Source organism: Rattus norvegicus, chromosome 12, assembly GCF_021556685.1.
Source record: "Rattus norvegicus strain SHRSP/BbbUtx chromosome 12, alternate assembly SHRSP_T2T, whole genome shotgun sequence".
In the NCBI taxonomy this organism is placed as follows: Eukaryota; Metazoa; Chordata; class Mammalia; order Rodentia; family Muridae; genus Rattus; species Rattus norvegicus.
Window position 1 is genome coordinate 16,208,168 of NC_141545.1, and position 8,797 is coordinate 16,216,964.

General features: G+C 45.0%; 1 pseudogene; it reads right to left on the reverse strand.

The window, feature by feature from the left end:
* Positions 1–5,675: 5,675 nt before the first annotated feature.
* Rps15al1 (ribosomal protein S15A-like 1) lies at positions 5,676–6,093 on the reverse strand (annotated as a pseudogene).
* Between the last annotated feature and the right edge of the window lie 2,704 nt (positions 6,094–8,797).

The window sequence follows — 8,797 nt, forward strand, 5'->3', positions numbered from 1 at the left end:
TTGGTTTGTTACTTTATCTTGGTTATGAGAAAAATCCATGCAAAACCCACATAGGGAAGGAAGGGTTTATTTTGGCTTCTGGTTTGAAGGGATGCAGTCCCTCACTCCAGGGAAGACATGGCAGACTGGAGGCTGCTGGTTACAGGCATATGTCCTGCACCCAGCCCACAGCTGGAAAGAAAGCAACAAGAAAATAGTGTTTAGAACCCCGACTACGGGATGGTGTCTCCACATTCAGACATGCCCAGATATGTCTGCTAGGTGATTCTAAATCCAGTCAAGTTGGCAAAACAAAACAGCACCCATAAAATAAGAACCATTTAGTAGATAACGTGATTTTTTTTTCCCCTTTGAGACAAAATCTCATTGAGTTTGCCTGTCTAGTCTGGAACTTTCAATGTAGCCCAGGCTGGCCCAGAACTCCCAGAGATCCACCTGATTCTGCCTTCCAAGTGCTGGGGATAAAGCTGCACAGCACCGCAGCCAGCGTTTTCCATCCTTTGCGTCAGTGTTTAGCACATCAGCCTAAATAAAGCCCACAGCTTTCATGTTTCATGGAGGGCAATTGAGGCCATTGAGTTCTCAGGTCTCCACAACTCTCTCTAAGTCAAGCTGCCTTATTCTACAACAGCAGAAACTGCGGAAGTGTTTTGAGACGTGAAGTTCTTGATATAAGGTAGGGAAGCAAGAATAAGCGTCCTGCTCTGGTCTCTCCCAATAGACCATCGTGGCCTGGTATAATCGGTGGACCCAAAGAGAGTAAGTATTGAGTTATTCAGTGCTTGCTTTTTAGACTTCTGCAACAGCGCTGACTTAGTAGCCAAAAGGAGAAGTCTGCCTGTAAATTATTAGTCATCAGGGTAGATGGTGCACTGGCCTCTCGTAGCTTTTACAAAGTACTTGAGATCATTAACTTATAAAGGGAAAAGTTTGGGCTGGAGAGATGGCTAATATGAAAATCACTTGTCGGGGTTGGGGATTTAGCTCAGTGGTAGAGCGCTTGCTTGGGAAGTGCAAGGCCCTGGGTTCGGTCCCCAGCTCCAAAAAAAAAAAAAAAAAAAAAAAAAAAAAAAAAAAAAAAAGAAAAGAAAAAAGAAAAAGAAAAAAGAAAAGAAAATCACTTGTCATACACCTGTGACGACTGGCGTTCAGATCCCCAGAATCCACACGAAGCTGACACAGCAGCCCATATCTATCTGTCTACTGTGTCTGTGGCTCGACGGGCGAGGGACACGGTTAAATCCTAGGAAGCCCACAGGCCAGCTAGCCTGGTGCACACAGGTACAAACAGGAGACCCTACGAGGTATAAGACAAGGACTGACATCCAAGGTTGACCTCTGACCTCCAAAAGCTTACCGTAGTACCTGTGCACCAACATTCTCACACACGAATGTGCGTACACACAGGCACACTGTATACACATACATCATTTGCATGCACGTCATATGAGATTGGGCAGACCCATCGCTTTGGGTCTGTGGCGGACGTGACATGGAGCATGTGGCAAAGCAAAATGCTTGCCTCAAAGGCTGGGGAGCAAACATAAAAAGGTAGAAGAGAGCAGGGTACCACGATGCTCTTCGGAGTTTGTGACCCGATGGGGCAAGCTCTCACTAGGTTCTGACTCCCGAGGGTAGCACAACCTTGCAGTTGTGCTACCTTAGGGACCAAGCCTTCTATACACGGGCCTTTGGGGGATATTCAGCACCCTACTTAAAGCACTGACACTTAGAAATGCAGAATGCTGGGACCAGAAAGATGGCCTAGTGGTTAAGTGTCAACAAGGTGGGCTGCGGGTACCTGGAAGAGGATGGGGGACAAGAGACACGAAGAAGGACACCAAGATAAGAGTCTGATCAAGGCAACAATTTTATTTTTCCCCAAGGCTGAATTTATACCATAACAGGTGTAACAGAGGGAGGGGGAAGTAAGAAACATTTGCACAGGCCAAGGACACAGTATTCGTGTGGTCAGGGAATCGACTGATGTTGACAGGATGTCAGAAAGGTCACAGGTTTGTCATATCTATTAGCAGGATGTTGGTTTTTCAGAAAGGTTACAGGTCATCACATTGGGCATCTTGACATCAGATGTATTTCTCAGCAAGGTCAGAGCTTTATCATATCATCCTGACCACCAGATTTGTATTAGTCTTCTGCAGCTGGCTGGGGATTTTCCATGAACCCAGTCATTCTTTTTCTTTTTTCTTTTTTCTTTTTTTTTTTTTTGTCTTTTTTATTTTTTTCGGAGCTGGGGACCGAACCCAGGGCCTTGAGCTTGCTAGGCAAGCGCTCTACCACTGAGCTAAATCCCCAACCCTGAACCCAGTCATTCTTAACGCTAACCATAATAATAACATCAATAATGGAGGGCTTCAAGGGCATCACTCCCAACAGTTAAGAGATGTATTGATCGGGGCTGGGGATTTAGCTCAGTGGTAGAGCGCTTGCCTAGGAAGCGCAAGGCCCTGGGTTCGGTCCCCAGCTCCGAAAAAAAGAACCAAAAAAAAAAAAAAAGAGATGTATTGATCTACTAGAGTACCTGAGTTAGTTCCCAACACCCATGTCAAATAGCTCACAAAAACCTGTAATTGTAGAAGTAACTTTTATTTTATTTGCCTGAGGTAATTGTCATCTCAGAGGTGTACTGCTTCCGTCTGCTAACCTAGACCTAGTCCTGGAAGCTTCTAGCCTCCATACAATCTTATCTAGGCCTAGAAGCTTTTCAGCCTCTGAGACTTACTGCTGAATAAGCAGCTTTTTCTGAACTCTGGCTGGCTGGTTCAACTCAGCTGTTCTGGCTCTAACTCCTCTCCAGGTTGACTGACTCTACCTGGCTTTTCTCTTGGCCTCTGGCTGAATTGCTTTGCTTGGCCACTTACTAACTTTGGCAATATGTTCTGATCTTCTGTCTCCTCATTCTCTGGCTCATTTTGTCTTCATCCGTGTCTAGCTTCTTCTCTCTCTGCAACCTGTCTCTCCATTACTGTCCCGGTAAAAACTGCCCTCTCTTAAGAGGGCACTGCTGTCTCTTAAGTCATGTCTCTTTCCTCTGTTTTCTCATGAGAGTTGGGCATATCCTATTCTGTCAAATCTTTCTCTGATTCATCACTTTGTCTGCCCCTCAATTAGATAGAACTTTCAAACATGGGTGCTTCCTTCTACAAACTAACTTTACTTATCTGTTTCTGTGGTAAAACAGCATGACCAAAAGCAATTTAGGGGGAAAAGGGATTATTTCGTTTACACTTACAGCTCATTACTCTGGGAGAGCCAAGTAAGAATTCAAAGCATCATATCCACTTCAAGAGCAGAGAAAATAGTGTCTGAATCTTCTGCTCGCTTCTCTCTTATACTGTTCAGGTTCCTCTGCCTAGGGAATAGAGCTGCCCTCAAGGGTCCAGGTCTTCCTATATCAATTAACAATCAAGACAATCCCTCACAGTCAGGCCTATAAGTCATGACCTAGAAAATTCTTCCACTAAGACTCTCTTCTCAAGTAATTATTAAATTTTAGTAAACTGATAATTGAAAGAGCCCCAGAGTTGGGGGTCAATCTAAGGCCAGTGGGAAAATTCCACCACAATCCTCCAAGCACAAAAACCCCTCCCTTCCAGGGAGGGTAGGGCTAGTTTAGTTCCTGGAGCAACTACAAGCCAAACTGTCAAAGAAAGCCACCTGTGACTCCCAACCGTCCCCTCCACTTGCAAAATCCAGAACAATTCACTGACCACAAGTCAGTTTGAAGGTCGATTTGCCCCACCGATAGTTCCCTGCCTAGTTATCATTGTTTGAATTCTGCCCCAATTGTTTGCAAGGAATATAACTCCCTGTTAGAGTCTGCTCAGGGTCGTCTCCCCTTGAAGTGGGAGGACCCCGACATGTTGGAATGATTAAACTCCTCTTGCTTTTGCATCGATCACTGCCTCTGTGAGTCTCATTCAAGAAGTCCTGGAAGAGGTTCAATTTGGACCTCACAATAACAACTAACCACCATAACACCTAACATACCAACTTTGCTAGCTTAGCAGGCCAGTGCTCTATATAATATTTGACTTCCTTTTGTGATCCTGTGGCTCTCTGGAAACCGCAGCTCATTTCCCTGTCCATTGTCATGAGAAGAACCCCAAATTCATATTATTAACCTTGGGGATATGCAAAATTCAGGAACAGATGAGTGGTTTCTACTAAATTTGTATTGTTTCCACACCATCATAAAATTGAAAAATCACAAGTTGAACTATTGTGAGTTGGGCGCTATCTGCATTTCTCCCATCTAAGTGTCGACCAAGCCCCAACCAGCTTAGCTTCAAACTGGGCATGCTCAGGTGGTGCTTCTTATTTTGCCACAGAGAGATATTGGGTGTGAGCTTGACTAGGTTACAGGGTGCCTAGATATTTTGTCAAACCTTGTTCTGCTTCTGTGAGCATGGCTCAAATTAGATTGCTATTTAAACTGATATGCTAAAATAAACTGATTGCCTACTCGGATTGTATTGGCCCCATATCCAAACAGTTGAAGGCTGACTGGATCCAATGGCTCTTGCCTATAATTCTGAGGCATGAAGATTGTTCAAAGGTGTTCAAAGGTATATCTCAGTGGTTGGGGATCTCCCTGGAATTCCTCAGTGAGGGACGGAGGTGTGGCTCACAGGTATAGCACTTTCCTGGGATGTATAGAGCTCAGGGTCCATTCCTAGCACCAGCAAAAAGAAATCTAAATTAGGAGTTACAAGACTCTTGGTGGCTCCGGGACTCCAACTCTTGCCTTTGTGCTCCTGAGCTGCTATTAAAATTCCTGCTTTGACTCTTACCTTCCTGGAACCAGAAAGTCAGACGTGGTATTCTGCTGCTGTGGCGTCAGCTACTCAGAATCCTGGAATTTGGGACTAGCCTGGGCTAAATATCAAGGTTTATCTCAAGTGAGGTAAAGAAGCTTCACATATGGGGCTGGTTTGCACTTTCTTTTCTTTTGTGGTTTTTCAAGACAGGGTTTCTCTGTGTAGCCCTGGCTGTCTTGGAACTCATTCTGTAGACCAGGCTCACCTGGAACTTAGAGATCCGCCTGCCTCTGCCTCTGGAGTGCAGGGATTAAAGGCGTGTACCACCACTTGGCCCGGTAGGTCTCACTGCCTAATTAACTCTATCTCATCTTTAAACAGCTATCTTGCATATTTGGATGGAAGAATTGTCTGTCCCTTCCTTGGTGACTAGACTATAAATGTTCTATCACGTATGTACTGTTTTATCTTTGGTATATATTATATTGTTTACTTTGGTTTTTTTCTTGTTGTTTTAGAGTTTAGACTTAGACATACTTTCTCTGTATAACAGCTTTGGCTGTCCTAGAATTTGTGCTGTCCTGGAACTTGTTCTGGAGACCAGGATGCCTGCCTCTGTCTCCTGGAATTAAAGGCATGTGCCACCACCACCCTTATCATACTTTATCATACATGTTGTTCACAGGATAGTGGGAATATTGTGTGTGTGTGTGTGTGTACTTTTTCTGAGACAGGGTCTCACTATGTGGACCAGTGTGGCCTCTAACTCACAGAGATCTACTTGCCTCTGCCTCCCAAGGATTAAAGGTGTGTATCACCACACCTGGCTCCCAATCTAGTTTGAACTCTTTTTTTTTTCACAGTCCACAGAGGCTTTTTATTTATGCTTTACATTTAAAAAAAGAATCGCAGGATTTTCCCTCCTGTATATTTTTGTCTTGCCTCTTCATGGTCCATGATGCCAGCTGAGGTTGTCAGCACAAAGAAACCAAATTGCCGTGATGGGAGCAGATTGTTCTGCCATTCCTCTAGGTCTTTGAGTTGAACATCAAATCTAGGGCTTATAACTCCACACTTGTTCAGCCTTCCTGTGATGTTCACAATGATCTTCCCAGCTCCGTAATCATCAGTGATCTCGAATTCACCAATGTAGCCATGCTTCATCATCACAGTTAGGAACCGAACGATGACTTTGGAACACGGCCTGATGAGGACCTGGCGTTTGTCTGCATTGTTGATGCTCTTTAGAGCATCTGCCAGAACATTCATTCGCACCATGGTGACGGTGAGAGAAGATGGCAGAATGAGAATCGAACTCTTTTTTTTCTTCAGCCGACAGCAAGAGGGTTTATCGTACACGAGTTACACTTGGCCACAAGAGAGAACAGAACTAGTCCAGAATGCCAAAGGTCCAGGGCAGAGGGCCAGCGGGACTGTTTTGGTTGTGAGGAAGGTAGTCATTTTCCCAGCTGATCTCGGCGAGGTGACATTCCGGGTCTCCTGAGACTTATTACCGACAGCAGCATACAGTCCAACTACTTGTTCCGGCGTTCCGGGCTTCAGCATCCCTTACTTCTGCTCCCGCAGGCTTCGTGGGTGCACAAAATGGTTTACTTGGACCTCTGCCTCATCGCTCTTCTCTTGCGCTTCAGACTGCGCATTCTCTTCTTCCGCCACTTCGCTCTCAAGGAAGATGGCGCTAAGACTGAGCTTTTTTCTTTTTTTAAAGATTTATTTGTTTTGTTTTTTTTTTGTTTTTTTGTTTGTTTGTTTGTTTTTGGAGCTGGGGACCGAACCCAGGGCCTTGCGCTACTAAGCACTCTACCACTGAGCTAAATCCCCAGCCCCAGATTTATTTGTTTAATGTATGAGTCTACTGTCGCTGTCTTCAGACACACCAGAAGAGGGCGTTGGATCCCATTACAGATGGTTGTGAGCCCCCATGTGGTTGCTGGGATTTGAACTCAGGACCTCTGGAAGGGCAGTCAGTGCTCTTAGCCACTGAGCCATCTCTCCAGCCCTAGTTTGAACTCTGGATCCTGCCAATTTAGCCTCCTCACCATGCTGAAATTCCAGGCATGAGCCACTGTACCCTGTGGAAATATCTAATCGTCACTCAGTAGAACGCATATCATCATAGTTGCTCACAGACATAATCATTATGGCTTTCACCAGCTCCTAATTGCTTAATTACTGTTCAAATGTTTATATTATATAGAATGGTTTAGGAGATTGCGTTGTGGGTGATGAAGAGTTCTCGTAATGTTTAGAGTGATTGGCTTTGCTGGAAGGGTGGGAATATATATTCCTTATATCTCAAATAAAATAACGTAATATAGGCTATTGTATTGTCGTTTGTTTGTGGGAGCGGCTAAGCCAGTGTCTTATGTCGCTCAGACTTGCCTCAAGCTTGCTGTAGAGCTGAGGATGACTTGAAAACTCTGGCTCTCCTTTTGCCACGACCACCCCCACGTCCCTGGAGTGCTGGGCTTATAAACACGTGTCACCATGCTCAGCTCGACTCCTTTTCATTGAGAATGTTTTCATGAATGGATTCGGGGTGGGAGAGGTGGCTCAGGGTTTAAGAGCTCTTTCTCCTCTTTCAGAAGGACAGAGGTTCAGAGCCCAATAACCACAATGGTGGCTGCCTATTGCCTGTAAGCCTAGCTCCAGGGACTGTATGCCCTCTACTGGTCCTGCTGGCACTGCATGCCACGTAGTATAACTTGTGCAGACAAATGCATACGCAAAAAAAAAAAAAAAGAATTCATCTTCAAAAAAAAATATTGGGGGTTGGAGAGATGGCTCAGTGGCTGGAGTGGTTAAGAGCACCGACTGTTCTTCCAGAGGTCCTGAGTTCAATTCCCAGCAACCACATGGTGGCTCACAATCATCTGTAATGGGACCTGATGCCCTCTTCTGATGTGTGTGGGGACAGTGACTGTGTACTCATACATGAGTAAAATCTTAAAAAAAAAAAAAAAAAAAAAAAGGTTAGGGGTTGGGGATTTAGCTCAGTGATAGAGCACTTGCCTAGCAAGTGCAAGGCCCTGGGTTCGGTCCCCAGTTCCGAAAAAAGAAAAAAAGAAAAGAAAAAAAAAGGTTAGATTAATCTGGAACAACGGTAATTCTAAATATATATATCTGTGTTATATGCATGTTTTTATAAGGTTCTAACTGTATCTCAATCCCAGATGACGATTCAATTCCTTTCTTGTCAACTTGACAAAAATACCTGGAGGACACAACTTAGAGGAAGAAAAGGTTAATTTTGGTGTACGGTTTCACTCCACGGTGGTGGAGAAGTGAGGCGGGAGCCACTGGTTCCACCGAGGGGAGGGGGCGGAGCTTGTAGCAGCTGTTCATAGCATCAGGCCGGAAGCAGACAGAACAAGTCAGAAACAGGCAGCTAGAGCGAGCCTTCACAGTTTGCCCCTGGGAACCAACCTCATTCCATCTGCTAGGTCCGATGTCACAAAGGCTCCTCAACCTTTCAGGACAGCACTATGAGGGGTTGGAGAGACAGCCCGGCGGTTAGGCGCACATGTTCTTCCAGAGGACCCAGGGGTGGTTCTTAGCATCTATGTTGGGCAGCTCACAGTTGCCTGAAACTTGAGTTCCAGGGCATCCAATGCCCTCTTCTAACCTCCGTGGGCATGACACACCTCTCTGTCTCTGTGTTTGTTTCTGTCTCTGTCTCTCTCTCAAACACACACACACACACACACACACACACACACACACTCACACACTCACACATATATAAATTTAAAAGTCTTTTAAAAATAAAGTCATGAAAACCAGCAGCTGAGAGCCAAGCGTCAAACTCATGAGCCTGAGGAGGGCACATCACCTTCCAACTGAAGGAACAAGTTGAAAACGATATGACATTTCAAGTTGAAATAATACCTCCTGGTTGGTTTCTGTGCTTAAACCTTAGATGCTGCTTCTGAGGAGCTAGGAGTCTCCTTCCCTCCCCTATACCCTCTCTGTCGCTGTGATAAAATACCATGACT